At 45.5% G+C, this 13,073-nt stretch overlaps 1 long non-coding RNA gene across 1 annotated transcript; it reads right to left on the bottom strand.

Annotated features, from left to right (window-relative positions):
- Nucleotides 1–1,585: 1,585 nt before the first annotated feature.
- LOC121018474 (uncharacterized) lies at nt 1,586–7,156 on the bottom strand. Its single transcript, XR_005785194.1, has 3 exons — nt 7,116–7,156; nt 4,932–5,230; nt 1,586–1,952 (listed from the first exon to the last, which is right to left on the bottom strand). It is a non-coding gene; the product is annotated as an uncharacterized LOC121018474 (long non-coding RNA).
- Nucleotides 7,157–13,073: the final 5,917 nt, after the last annotated feature.

Here is a 13,073-nt window from a genome sequence, read left to right as displayed (position 1 = left end):
CCTTTTCTCCCCAGGCAATGCCCTGAATCTGAGTTATTTACTTCTAGGTAAGGCCACAGGGCTCCGACCAATAGCCGTCAAGACTCAAGAACCATCAGGGGAATGAGGGGGTTCCAGTTCCCATAGTCAAGGACAAGTAAGGGTCCTCCAGGTTAGATTGCCTTTTCCACATTCTACCAGGATGAGCTTTAGTCCTCCTCAGCCATTTCATTAGTGGTCTGGCTAAATTAAGTAAATATATGTTTCTTGATGACAGACAGTACTTTTTGGATGCATGATAGTCATTGCAAAAACTTATTACAGGAGAGAGTTCTGTAACTGCCAGAATGCTTTGCCCATCTCTGTAGTCAGTGAGCCCCATTACTGTCCAGAGCAGAGCAGGACTCAGTTCCTTCTCTGCACAGGGGACAATCCGTTTAATACAGGAACAATGATTCCTCCTAGGGACTGCTCCCAATGTTACTCCAGGAAAAACATGCCTATGTATGTTCATTGTTGAAAGTGAAGCACCATGTACAGTAAGAACACGTAAGTGGTGCTCAATTATTGACTGTTCTCAATCTCAGTAAATGATATCACCAGGTACCCAGTTGCTTAGGTCAAAAATCTTGACCCCTTCCTACCCCCCTCCCACACTCCATATCCGATTCATAAGTAAATCTTGTTTGCTCTATCTTCAGAACACATTCCCAATTTGACCACTTTAATCTACTGCCACCATTATCCTGTGATATTTTCTATATTTCACTTACCATCTACCATTATATTGTAAATCTACAGGTGATCTTCATCATTTGTGGATTCTGTCTTTGTGAGTCCATCTACTTGTTAAAATTCACTTATGATCCTAAAATCAATTCTTATGGTCCTTTCATGGTCATTCAGAGACACCCATAGAAAGATGAAAAATTTGACTCACCTGATGAACTCATTCCCAGCTGAGGTCAAACAAGGCAACTCTCTGTCCTCTTGTTTCAGCTCTTAGAAGCAAAGGTCTTTTTTATGGTCTATTTAGTGCCATGTTTTCACACATTTGTGCCTTTTCTTGGTGATTTTACTGTTTAAAATGGTGCCCGAGCATGGTGCTGAAGTGCTGTCTAGTGTTAAGTGTAAGAAGGCTATGGTGTGCCTTATGGAGAAAATATGTGTGTTAGATAAACTTCACTCAGGCCTATAGTTATAGTCTCAGTGCTGTTGGCCATGAGTGCAATGTTAGCAAATTAACAGTATATATTAAATAAGCTGTCTTTAAACAGAAACACACATAAAACAAGGTTATACATTGATCGTTGGATGAAAGCAATTGCTGAAATTAAACAGTTCCTGAGCATAAGCAAAAAATTCTAATAGGATTAGCAGTATCTGTGATGATCACAATAGAAACCAAAGATATTTTCTAATCACACTACAGTTGTAGAAATTTTGAAATATAGTTTTATACTCATAGTACTTTGAATTATGGTAGGTATTTTGCTCACCACCAGAGATCATTATTTGAATGTGTTAATAAGGGAACATTTCTGCACCACACATTTTAATGATTATATTGAGCATAATTGATTTCCTTTGAAATCTTGTGGTTTTATTTTCTGCATTTGAGACATTAAACATTAAAACATTCTCAGAAGAGATCCATAAGGCCTCTCCAGCCTATCAATGAAATCCATGGCACAAAAGAGTTTAAGAACCTAGCTTCAGGTCAAGGCCATATTTAGGTAACACATCTAGGATCATGAAACTACTTAGAACTGGGATCCACACCCAAATCTGCCTGCAAGCATCACCACAGAAGGACCTCCCTCTACAAAGACTCCTCTGTGCATCCCCTCAGACATCTGGAAGAGTACTTGGCAGAAAGTTTCCAATGGATTCCATAAAGCATATCCATGTGCAGAGCGTCTCACAGGGGGCTGGAGGGCATCATTCTTCCAAGTGTGGCCCGAAAGCTGTTACTGATCAAAGATGAGAAAAGCAAGAAATTGAGAGTAAGGATTTAGAAATCTTTTTAGAAATATGAAACTAACAATAAAATAACCAAGGCTTGTATTTCCTGTGTTTGTGTTTTTTAAAACTTTCAGTTTATTTTACAAAATCATCAGTCTGCAGTGGATTGGAAATTTACAAAGACTAAACAAACAAACAGACAAACAAATACTAGTTTCTTCTCCACACAAGAGTTTGAGAACCACTATTGTGGGGGGCGGGGGTGCAGTGGGCAGAACTGGGGAAAGAGACACGGATACAAATGGGCAAATGCTCTGACAAAATGATGGACACAGAAGCACATCAGACTAGCAGAACTGGGGAAGGCAGAGGGAGGAGGAAGCATTTTTTAAAGTTTTTTTTTTTTTTTTAAGGTTTATTTATTTATTTTTGAGAGACAGCACAAGTGGGGAGGGGCAGAGAGCAAGAGAAAGAGAGAAAGTCCCAAGCAGGCTCCACACTGTCAGCACAAAGCCCGATGCGGGAACTCATGAACCATGAGATCACGACCTGAGCTGAGGTCAGACGCTTAACGGACTGAGCCCCCCAGGTGCCCTGAGGAGGAAGCATTTGAGCTGTGTTTTGACCAATGTCTATAGGTGGAGATGATGCATTTCTGGGTATTCCAGGCAATGGGCCCAGCAGGAACTAAGGCAAGGAGTGTAGAACACAAGGTGCATTAGAGAAGGTGGTCATCAGGAAAGAAGGGGCAAATGGCTGTGTGTATCTTCAGTGAGTGGGGACACAATACTCATGGCTTTTGAAACATGGTGGGGATTTGGAGCTTTTCAATAGGCCATAAAGAGCCATGGATCTATTTTGAACAGGAAAGGAAATAATCATACTTAAGTTTTAAATGATAGTATTTGTTGAGCCAAACTAAATTTAAAAAATTCTCAGGCACTGACTCTTTCAGCGGAGAGAATTTGCTTCTTTCATCAGAATGTACAACTACACAGAGATTGATTTCCATGCCTGGATGAACACATGCAAGGATGTGCATGAATGAGGATTGCTCTGGAAAACCTATTTGCCTCTTTTCTCCTGTCCTCTCCTCTCATCTCTTCTGTCTTATTTTCTCTCTTTCCTCTCTTATTGTATCTCACTTAGCACTTGGAGCTACTAGCCAGCCACATGTGGTCACTGAGCCTTTGAAATAGAGCTTCTGTGGCTAAGGAACTGAACTGTAAATTTTATTTAATTTTAATTAATTTAAATTTAAATAGCCACATGTGGGTATTGGCTACTATACTGGATAGTGCAGAGACTTACTACAATGAAGACAGGGAAGGAAAATCTAGATGCCACAAAGTCTTTTTAAAAATTTTTTAACATTCTCCTCCTCCTCCTCCTCCTCCCCCTCTCCTCCTCCTCCTCCTCCTCCTTCTTCTTCTTCTTCTTCTTCTTCTTCTTCTTCTTCTTCTTCTTCTTCTTCTTCTTCTTTTTGAGAGACAGAGAGAGATAGGGTGTGAGCAGGGGAGAGAGGCAGCAAGAGAGGGAGACACAGAATCTGAAGCAGGCTCCAGGCTCTGAGCTGGCAGCACAGAGCCTGATGTGGGGCTCAAACCCACAAGCCATGAAATCATGATTTGAGTCGAAGTTGGATGCTCAATCAACTGAGCCACTGCTATGAAGTCTTCAGACAGGGTGTCATGGCATATTTGGTTAACGAGAGTAGTCACAGAAGAATGAAGATGGAAATGAATCTTTCTGCTTTTAACCCAGATATGTATGTTTTAGCCTATCTGTGTCCAATGAGCCTCTTGGAAAGAGGCCTGGGAGCCAGGAGCTTAGGGTCCTGAGTTTGATGTGCTACTTTAGACAGGTCACTGCTAGGGGAAGGGCAAGAACTAATGTCCACTGAACATTAACAAAACACCAGGTATGCGGTATTAAACATGTTTACAGATTACTACATTTGAACGTTGCACAAACCCATAAAATAGCATTTTTATTCCTATGTTACAGATGAGGAAAAAGCGGATCAGAGAGGTAAGCAATTTGTCCAAACCACCCAGGTTGCGAGGTATAGAGCAGGTATTTAGATATTTAGAGCCAGTTCTAAGGCCAAAACTCTTCCCACTGCACCTCTGGGCTTCCCTAAACTCCCCTAAACATCTATTCCTTCCCTTCTTGCCCCCCAGTGAGACAGGATGATGAAGAAAACCTAATGAAGGTTAGGAAGGTCCCAACATGTTGACAGGGCAAACATGTTGAGTGTGCACAAGGGAGGGAGGTGATATTTTCTGAGAATACAAACAGGGCACAGTGTTCTGAGATGGTTCTGCACTCTAACTGATATTGAAAACACTTTAAATTTTCCATTTAAGTTATGCCTGAGGCTGGGCCTGTTTCAATCATGTAAAAACCAATATCAGTTTGGAAAGGTTATCACAGCCTTGCCGATTCCAGTCAACATTAAAAATGCAAATGTTTAGTATTTAAATATAGCCTTTGGCCACCAGCATCCAGGACATCAGGTAAACCACAGTGGGCAGCCATCTCCCACTGAGGGCTTGGCTGGCCCACTGAAAGGAAGCGAAGGATGTGCCTAAAAGTCTGCCTTGTACGAGGCTGATGGAAGCACTTCCAGCCCCATGGAAGTCTGGGTCCTCAGAGGTCATCCAGTTGGTGTTGCTGAATCAGACATCCATTCAGTGTGGGGCAGAGACCCCGTCAATCTTATTTGTCTTTGTCTTCCCAGTACCTATCCCAGTGCCTGCTTCATAGGAAGAGCTCATAGAGATACTAATTGGATAGATGAATTAATTCATCTCTCATCTTTTATGGGTTAACCTATTATATCGCAGGCACTGTGCTAGGCCTATAAGTTCACACAGAAACAAGCCATTTGGGGAAATCAATCTCAAGGAATTTGCCATCTAAGAAGTGTGGTAAGATATGCAAATAAATAATAACAACATAAAATAGTATTAAGTGAACCTTACCATAAGTATTAATTCTGGAGGTCTCTCAACAGGTGTTTGAAAATGGGCCAGATGAAGAGTGCCCTTGAGGCCAGACATCGAGATTCTGGGTGTTCTGAGACATGGAGTAACTGGGCAGTGAGATCAGCAATGGGAGGTTCGTGGAAGAGGTGCCAAGAAGCACTCCTGAGGTGGGTTCATGTCCTTGGTGGTCTCCTCTACTCAGACTGTAGGCTGTCTGAGAGATGGCCTGTGTCTTATTCAGCTCTGCACTCCAGTACCTCACATGAGGTCTGACACATAGTAAGAAGCAACATATGCTGAATAAATGAATGAATAAATGAAGGAATATTAGGAATCCATAAGGGATCATACGAAGAAGCATTTATTGAGAGTTTAGTAGGCACCAAACATTTAATAGATAGCTTCTTAGTTAATTATAAGAATCAGGGTGCAGCTAGGAGACAGAAACCACATCAGCTACTTGAACAGAGGCAGTTGAACGTAAAGGATTGTAAACAGGGTACAAAGTTGTTAACTGGGCAACTGGAAGGGTAAAATGAGAACTATCAAGTATAACAGAGATAGCAACTGCAGAAAGCACCTGTCACCCTAGGGATAAAGGACCACGGGGGTGGGGAGGGGGGAGTTACAACTGTTAAAAGTTAGAGGCTTAGTAGAGAGACCCTGGGAGCTGAAACTCAGGCAAGGGAGCAGGGGACCCTGCCAGACTGGTGCTGGTATCTCTGATTGGATGTGATGAAGCTAATTCTTTGTTGGAAACTACAAACTGGCTTTGGCTACTGCAATGGGAAGGCCTTGCTGCTGCCAGGGAGAAGGAGCATTGCTGGGGTGATGCTCACAGCCACCCCTCTAAGATTCAAGACCCAGTTCAGATGTCATCTCCCCTGAGAAGCCTTCTTGATCTCTTTCTGGAGATAGAAGCCCACAGGAAGCACACAGGAAGGACAGAAGTCTTATCTTCCTCCTCCAGCTGTGCGGCCCCCTCCAGCACCACCACTGGCAGAACTTAAGAGGGAGCCAGCTGGACCAGCAGAAATGTGCTTTGCAGAGACCCAGGCCCATCATCAGAAAGCAGAGCACAGAAGGGTTTTGGAGCTGGGATGCCATGGTGTCCTAACCATACAGGAATCTTCCCATCAGTGCTGTGATGCAGATACTGCTACTACCCCATTATATAGATGAGGAAAACAAGGGTCTAGACAAGTCAAAGCGACTTGCCTAATAAGTTGATGTGGCAGCTCTCTAAGGTGAAGCCAAGTTGGTCGGTTCTTGATGACAATAGTCTACCAAGCTTCCTTCACACTTTTATGTTAAGAAGGTATCAGGGGATAGAACAGATTTGAAGCTCCAGTGCTGCTGGGTTGGCAGCTGGGGGTGAGATGGGGTGGGGGGGTCAGGTGTCACCTATAAGAGCAGGGAAGCAGGCATGGGGAAGTCCTGACAAATATCTCCCAGTGTGCCACTTGAATCTCTCACTTTACTGTCCTTTAAGATAGTTGAGATCTTTATTACTTGATCAAAAATTAGCCACCTAACAAACTCCTCCACATCTCAGAGATCTGAGACCCAGCTCAGATGCCACCTCCTCTGAGAAGACTCCGCAATCTCTACAGAGCCAGCCATGCTCCCACACGGTGCCCCCAGGGGATTTGGTGCAGAGTTTACTTGTCTATATGCCACGCTAGACTGTGGGCTACCTGCGGGCAGGCCTGGGTCTATCTAGGCTCTGCCTGGCACATGGTAGGCATGCAACGTCTAGTGATAATGACAAAGCTTTGTTTCTTCCAGAAGCGTACTTCTTGTGGGAGCACAAGCAACTTGAGGACCATGTTTTCTGACTCATTCTCTGCTTTCCAGGAGTTCTTGGTCTAGTGCTGAAGACATATTGAAAAAACACCCAAAAGCAAACCCCTCCTGGTTGAGGCCTTCACCTCCCACCTTTTCCAAACCATTCTTCTCCCTTCACTCAAGATGGAAATGTAATCATCAGAAATCCCTGCTAAATCCTTCCAAAGGCCTCCTGCTCTTAGGATAAAGACTAACTCCTCAACTTTTCCCCCTATGTCCTCTGCCATCTGTCCCCTGTCCCTCTTCAGTCTTGCATCTCATGGCTCCCCATTCCTCTCCTGCCTCTTTCTACTCCACCCGCCAACTACGGAACCTCTGCAGTTTCCAACTCACCAAGCTCTTTGCACCTTGGTCATTGCAGGTGGGGTTTCCTCTACCCAGAACCCTCTCTTCTTGCTCCCTTTGCCAGAGTCACTCTGGCCTATCTTTTAGATCTCAGCCGCTGAGTCACTTCCGCCAAGAGGCTATTGGCAGGGTAACTTGATGCTCTGAAAGCAAGGTGCTCCTGATCATGCCTTTAATCCTCCAAATTGTAATGGCCTGCATTTGCTCAGAAGAGTGATCTTCTTGGCACACAGCAGATGCTTTGTAGAACAGACTTGAATAAATTAAAAACTACAAACAAAAAACTAAGAGAGATCTCTCCAAGGGAGTTTGTAAGTCATAGGCTGCCTGAAACATGATGAAATAACTCCCAGTGTCAAGGTGCCTGATGAAAAGAGGACCTCTGGAATGGGGGGAAGGGCTCTGGACCTGGAGGCAGATCAGGGCTGGAGCCCCAGCAATCTGGGAGGAACGAGCTTGATGTTATCTTATTTTCTTCCTCTCTATGATAGACAGTGTAAGGGAGGCAAAAAACTTTTCTTCTACCCTCCTAGGTACTACAGCTTAGGTCCAGGAAATTAAACTGACAAAAGATAGATTAGTAAGAGAAAAAAAACAGAGTCTATGAGTGTTCTCAGCATGAATACATGTGGGAAAAACTCAGCGATGAGTGATTCAAAAGGGTGACTAGAGTTTGGGGTATATATAGCATCTTAATGAAGGACAATAAATTTGTAGAGCAGTGATAAGATGAAGAAAGAAAGGCTTAAGCTTGTAGGGGCTGCAAGTTGTAGGTAGGTAAATATATGGGGAAAACAATGGAAGATAAGGGTTATTTGAGTATGTGTGTTAAGTAGATACCTCTTGGTGCCATCTCAGAACTGCTGAGAGTCTAGAGTTATCTCTTGCAATTAAGAGTTTAAGAGTTTGTCCTCCTGGGTCCTCCTCTTCCTGGTACAGGAGAGGGAAATGCCTTTACAAATGGAAATTTATGTTCTGCTCTTTTAGGCAAATAGGGGGTAAAGGCAGAGTGCTTTTTTGGTGTCTGCTATTTCTCAATTGTCTTCAGCTCAAGATAATGCTTATGATAAAGTGGCATACTTAGGGGTGGCACATTCTGATCCCTTACAGTCTAAAGATGCCTGTCCTTCCCGTCACATAGGGTTGTGATGGGATGGCGCATGTGGGAACTCTGTGCAAACTGTAAAGTGCTGTGCAAATGTCAGGCATAACCATTTCCATAATGATAATCTCCAGGAGACAATCTCGGGTTGCGGCCTTGCCAGTTTTAGTCACAGCAGTCCAAACACTGGCCCCAAGCTTTCTAGCTCCTTCTCCCCCAGGGCCAGGCAGGGACTGCTTGCAAAAAACACATCAAAGCTCCAACTGAGGATTTTTATAGTTCAATGTTGCATGAGCTTCCTTCTTGGGAAATAGAGCCTGGAGGAAAGGTGAGGAAGCTAATCTAAACTTCCTGTTCCTCAGCCCCCACCCCCCATGGCTGGCTCCTTTAAGACTAAGTCTGCAGGCTGCTCCTGACTTTTGTTTGCAGGAGTCCTGGGCCACCAATCTCTAGTTTCTCCCTGGGACTTCCCTACTGTTCTCTGTGGAAACCTGAGAGACACATCTAATAAAAAGAACCCAGGGGCGTCTGGGTGGCTCAGTCGGTTGAGCACCCACCTCTTGGTTTCGGCTCAGATCATAATCCCAGGGTTGGCTCAGGTCATGATCCCAGAGTCGTGAGATCAAGCACCCTGTGGGTCTCTGTGCTGAGTATGGAACCTGCTTAAGATTCTTTCTCTCTCTCTCTCTCTCCCCCCCCCCCCTTTCTCTCTCTCCCTCTACTCCTCTTCCCCACTTGTGCTCTCATTCTCTCTAAAAAAAGAATAAATAAAAAGGACCCAGTGCACTCCCATCATCTTAGGTCCTCAGAGCAATAAATCAAAGGACAGAGTTCATTGAACCTGATTCAGCCACAGGAATGGACATTCCAAAGAATTAAAATCCTCCTAAAAGTGACTCCTTAACAAAAGACATCCATAGAATAAACATTAATGCACCTACTATATGTCAGGTGATAAACATATTTTGCATTACTTAAATCTTACATCAGCCAACCTCATTTTATGGATGAGTAAGTAAATTAGGGCTTAGAAAGGTTTTAGTTAGGGGTGCCTGGGTGGCTCAACTGGTTAAGTGTCTAACTCTTGATTTCGGCTCAGGTTGTGATCTTGTGGTTCGTGGGACTGAGTTCTGTGTCAGGATCGAAGCTGACAGCACAGAGCCTGCTTGGGATTCTCTCTCCCCATCTCTTGCTGTCCTTCCCCACCTCCCAATAAATGGTAGAGAGAAGTAGGGGGAGTGGAGACAGAAATGGGTAAAGGCGGGGCACCTGGGTGGCTCAGTGAGTTGAGCATCCAGCTCTTGATTTCAGCTCAGGTTATGATCCCAGGGTTGTGGCTCCCTGCTGAGCACGGAGCTTGCTCGGGATTCTCTCTTTCTCCCTCTGTCCCTGTCCACTGTCTGTGCTCTCTCTAAAATAAAATTTTAAAGAAAAAGAAAGAAAGAAAGAAAGAAAGAAAGAAAGAAAGAAAGAAAGAAAGAAAGATAAAGGGGTAAGAGTGGAAGACCCAAAGCAGCCTGTGGGCAGATTTTCTTTTCTTGACACATCCTAAGGAAGGATACAGAAGGAAAATATATTCCTTAGATTGCTTCACAATGAGCGAGAGAGAGAGAGAAAGAGAGAGAGAGTGTGTGGTGTGTGTGTGTGTGTGTGTGTGTGTGTGCATGTGCATGTACCCACATGCTTGTGTGGACAGGGATGCTTGTGTGTGGGTGTGTGTGAGGTGCTGTGCGTGTGTTTGTATGTGGGGGAGAGTAGTCGTGGGGTATGGATGTGTGGGAGGGTATGGGAAGCGTTGTGAGTATGAGGGTGTGCAGATGTGGGTAGGTAGATGGAGGTGGGGAGGGCCTGGAGGGGGAGTGAGTGTGGGGTTGTAGGTAGGTAGATGGGGATTGGGGGAGCGTGTGAGGAAGGAAGTGTGCAGAGTTGTAGGTGTGTATCCGTATAATCACACGGAGGGGCTGGGCCTCAGTAAATGCATAAAATCACATAAGTCTAAGCACTGTTAATAAACTCTTCCTCACTGGGGATTTATAAAGAAGTTTCTTTTCCATTATTCACTCATTCATTTTCTTATCATCAACACTGACCTACAGTGAGAAAAACAAGTTAATATCCCTGAAGAACTTACAATCTTGAGAGAAGATAAGACATGGATGAGTTTCATAACAATAATGAACACATTTGCTGCATGCCAGACACTGTTCTGAGCACTTTCCATGTGTAGTACCTAATTAACTGCTCATAACCACCTTACCTGATAGGTCCTACTGTGACTCTCATTTAGCAAATGAAGGAAACTGAGGTTTGGAGTAATTGGCCCAAGGTCATGCAGCTTGTGGGTGAAGCTTGGATTCCAATGCCTGCAGCCTGGCTCCTGGAATTGCTCTTAAGTATCCCATTAAGTCGACACCATCTGTTCCCGGCTGACCTACAAGGAAGGGCTAAGCTTGTGTCCCTTATAAGGACTGGCTGCCAGGGAGCAACCACCTAGCAAGATGCTTGGTGCTCTAGTACCTGTGAGCACCTAACGTATTGCCCTAGATCCACAGCCGTCTGGGCCCAATCTCTTCACCCATTCCCCTCCCTACATCTCCTACCATTTCTACTTCTCATGTCACCCCAAGACTAGGCAGAGAGGGGTACAGGGAGGAGACCAATGTAAATTTAAGGGCTCATCCCTCTCCCTCTCCCTGACTGCCAGCTTCCCCACCAGATGTGGGGTGGGGGTACTGGTCCTGTGGTATTCTTTTTTCTTTTTTCTTTTCTTTTTTTTTTTTTTTTGAGAGAGAGAGCAAGTGGGGAGAGGCAGTGAGAGAGGGAGAGAAAATCCCAAGCAGGCTCGGCTCTGTCAGTGCAGAGCCTGATGCAGGGCTCGAACCACAAACCATGAGATCATATCCTGAGCCCAAACCAAGAGTCAAACACTTAACCAACTGAGCCACCCAGGTGCCCCGCCCCAGTCCTGTGGTATTCTTTACCTCAAAGGCCTCCCTCCTTTGACCCTGGAAGGCAATGCCCATGACAGCACCTGCAATGGAGTGGCTGGGGCTTGGATGCATGGAGAGATCTGACTTTAGTCCTCGGGGTCATAATAACATCTCTGCCCATGGAGCTCTTGCCAGGGAGCAGAACAGGCTCCAGTGCTTTAGGTACATTATCTCTTTCAGTTTACTTCTCATGGCAGCCACACGAGGCAAGGATTAGTAGCCCCCTTTACAGATAAGAAAACCAAGGCTGAGAGAGGCCAAACGGTCAGATCAAGCAGTGATGCTGGGAGGACAGACATGTCTACACCTCAGAGCCCATGCTCCAGGCCATGCCGCCATGCTTGGCAGGCTTTTCCTCTTCACACTTGAGTTCAAAGCAGAGTGGAAAGCTGATCCTGACTCTCCCTTGCCAGGTAGCAGAGTTGAAAGGGTGGTGGTGGACTGCAGGGACAGATGCTGGGGTAGGTCAAGTCTACTAGCCTGAGAGTCCAGGGAGTTTCCTGGGAAATAACTCACCCCCAGGTAACCAAAGGGGGGCAGTACAGAGGAAGAACTGCCATCTCTCCTTAACTTTGCCCCAACCTGTCAGACCCCCTCATGTTCTTGTGTGGGGTCCTAGGGAAAGTGACCTGTGGGTACAATTGAAAGAGCAGGTGCTGGGGCGCCTGGGTGGCTCAGATAGTTAAGTGTCCAACTTTGGCTCAAATCATGATTTCCCAGTTCAGAGCCCCACGTCAGGGTCTGTGCTTAGTTCAGACCCTGCAGCTTGCTTTGGGTTCTGTGTCTGCCTCTCTCTCTGTCCCTCCCCTACTCTCTCTCTCTCTCTCTCTCTCTCTCTCTCTCTCAGCATTAAAAAAAAAATTAAAAAAAAAAAAAAAAAAAAAAAAAAGGTACATACATAACAACCCCCCCCATGGAGGGAGGGGGAAGGGGGACCCCCCTTTGACAGTAGGTAATAAGAAGAGAGAAGAACCCTCCCCCTGTGGTTGTTCCTTAAATCAGGGCTTAGGTGTACTGGGCTTGATGTACTGAGAGGATCAGCAGAGTCAACACTGGGGTCAGGGGACACAGTGACAACTACAAGAATGCAAGTGCCAGAGGTGGTGGAGGGGAGGGGGGAGCAGGAACAGAAGAAGATAGCAGAGGTCGTCTGGCAGCAGACTGGATTCATGGTTAACACAGGAGGCACTATTTGGGGATCTCCCAGAGAGACAGACACTTTGGTGGGGGGCACAGTTTGAAGAACGGGATTACACAACAGTGAGTGCAGTAGTGGAGTGACAGCATGCCTATGCTAAGTTATCATTTCCAGCAGTTAAAACCCTGATTCATAAAGGCTCCAAAAGGCTCTATTCCTGCCTCAGGGCCAGTGGGGGTTTTAGAAGTATATTACAAATGTTGGCCATTGTCCTTCATAAAGGAACAATTCAACCAATAGCCCTGGCTGAAAGGGGGAGGTACATTCCTCAGCAGGGTTGTGTCCCTCTCTGGGCTGTCCCGTACAGCAGGGGAAGTCATCTGAGCCAACTCAGGCCTGCCGGTGACCTATGACCTATGGCCCAGCACAAAAAGGGAGCTGGGCCAATCAGATTCCCACCTCAGGAATTTGAACCAAGAAATGCTGAGACATGCAGGCAGTTAGCAGCTGGGCTGGAGGCCACAGGAATGCACTGGAAGGTTCTATCCAGTGGAGTCAGAGCTGCAGGGCCACAAGAGGAGGAGAGATCTGGAGCAAGCAGAGAACTGGCTTTGCAGAGGTGAGCAGAGAGAAGTGAGACTCTGGGAAGGACAGAGAAAAGCTGCAACAGAGAAGGAAACCACATAGAAGCACCCAGGCACCTTCATCCCTGCCCC

Source organism: Herpailurus yagouaroundi, unplaced genomic scaffold (assembly GCF_014898765.1).
Source record: "Herpailurus yagouaroundi ecotype Mexico unplaced genomic scaffold, PumYag 77, whole genome shotgun sequence".
Taxonomy (NCBI): domain Eukaryota; kingdom Metazoa; phylum Chordata; class Mammalia; order Carnivora; family Felidae; genus Herpailurus; species Herpailurus yagouaroundi.
Note: the sequence above shows the minus strand (reverse complement) of the source record. Positions and strands in the feature narration are given on the sequence as shown.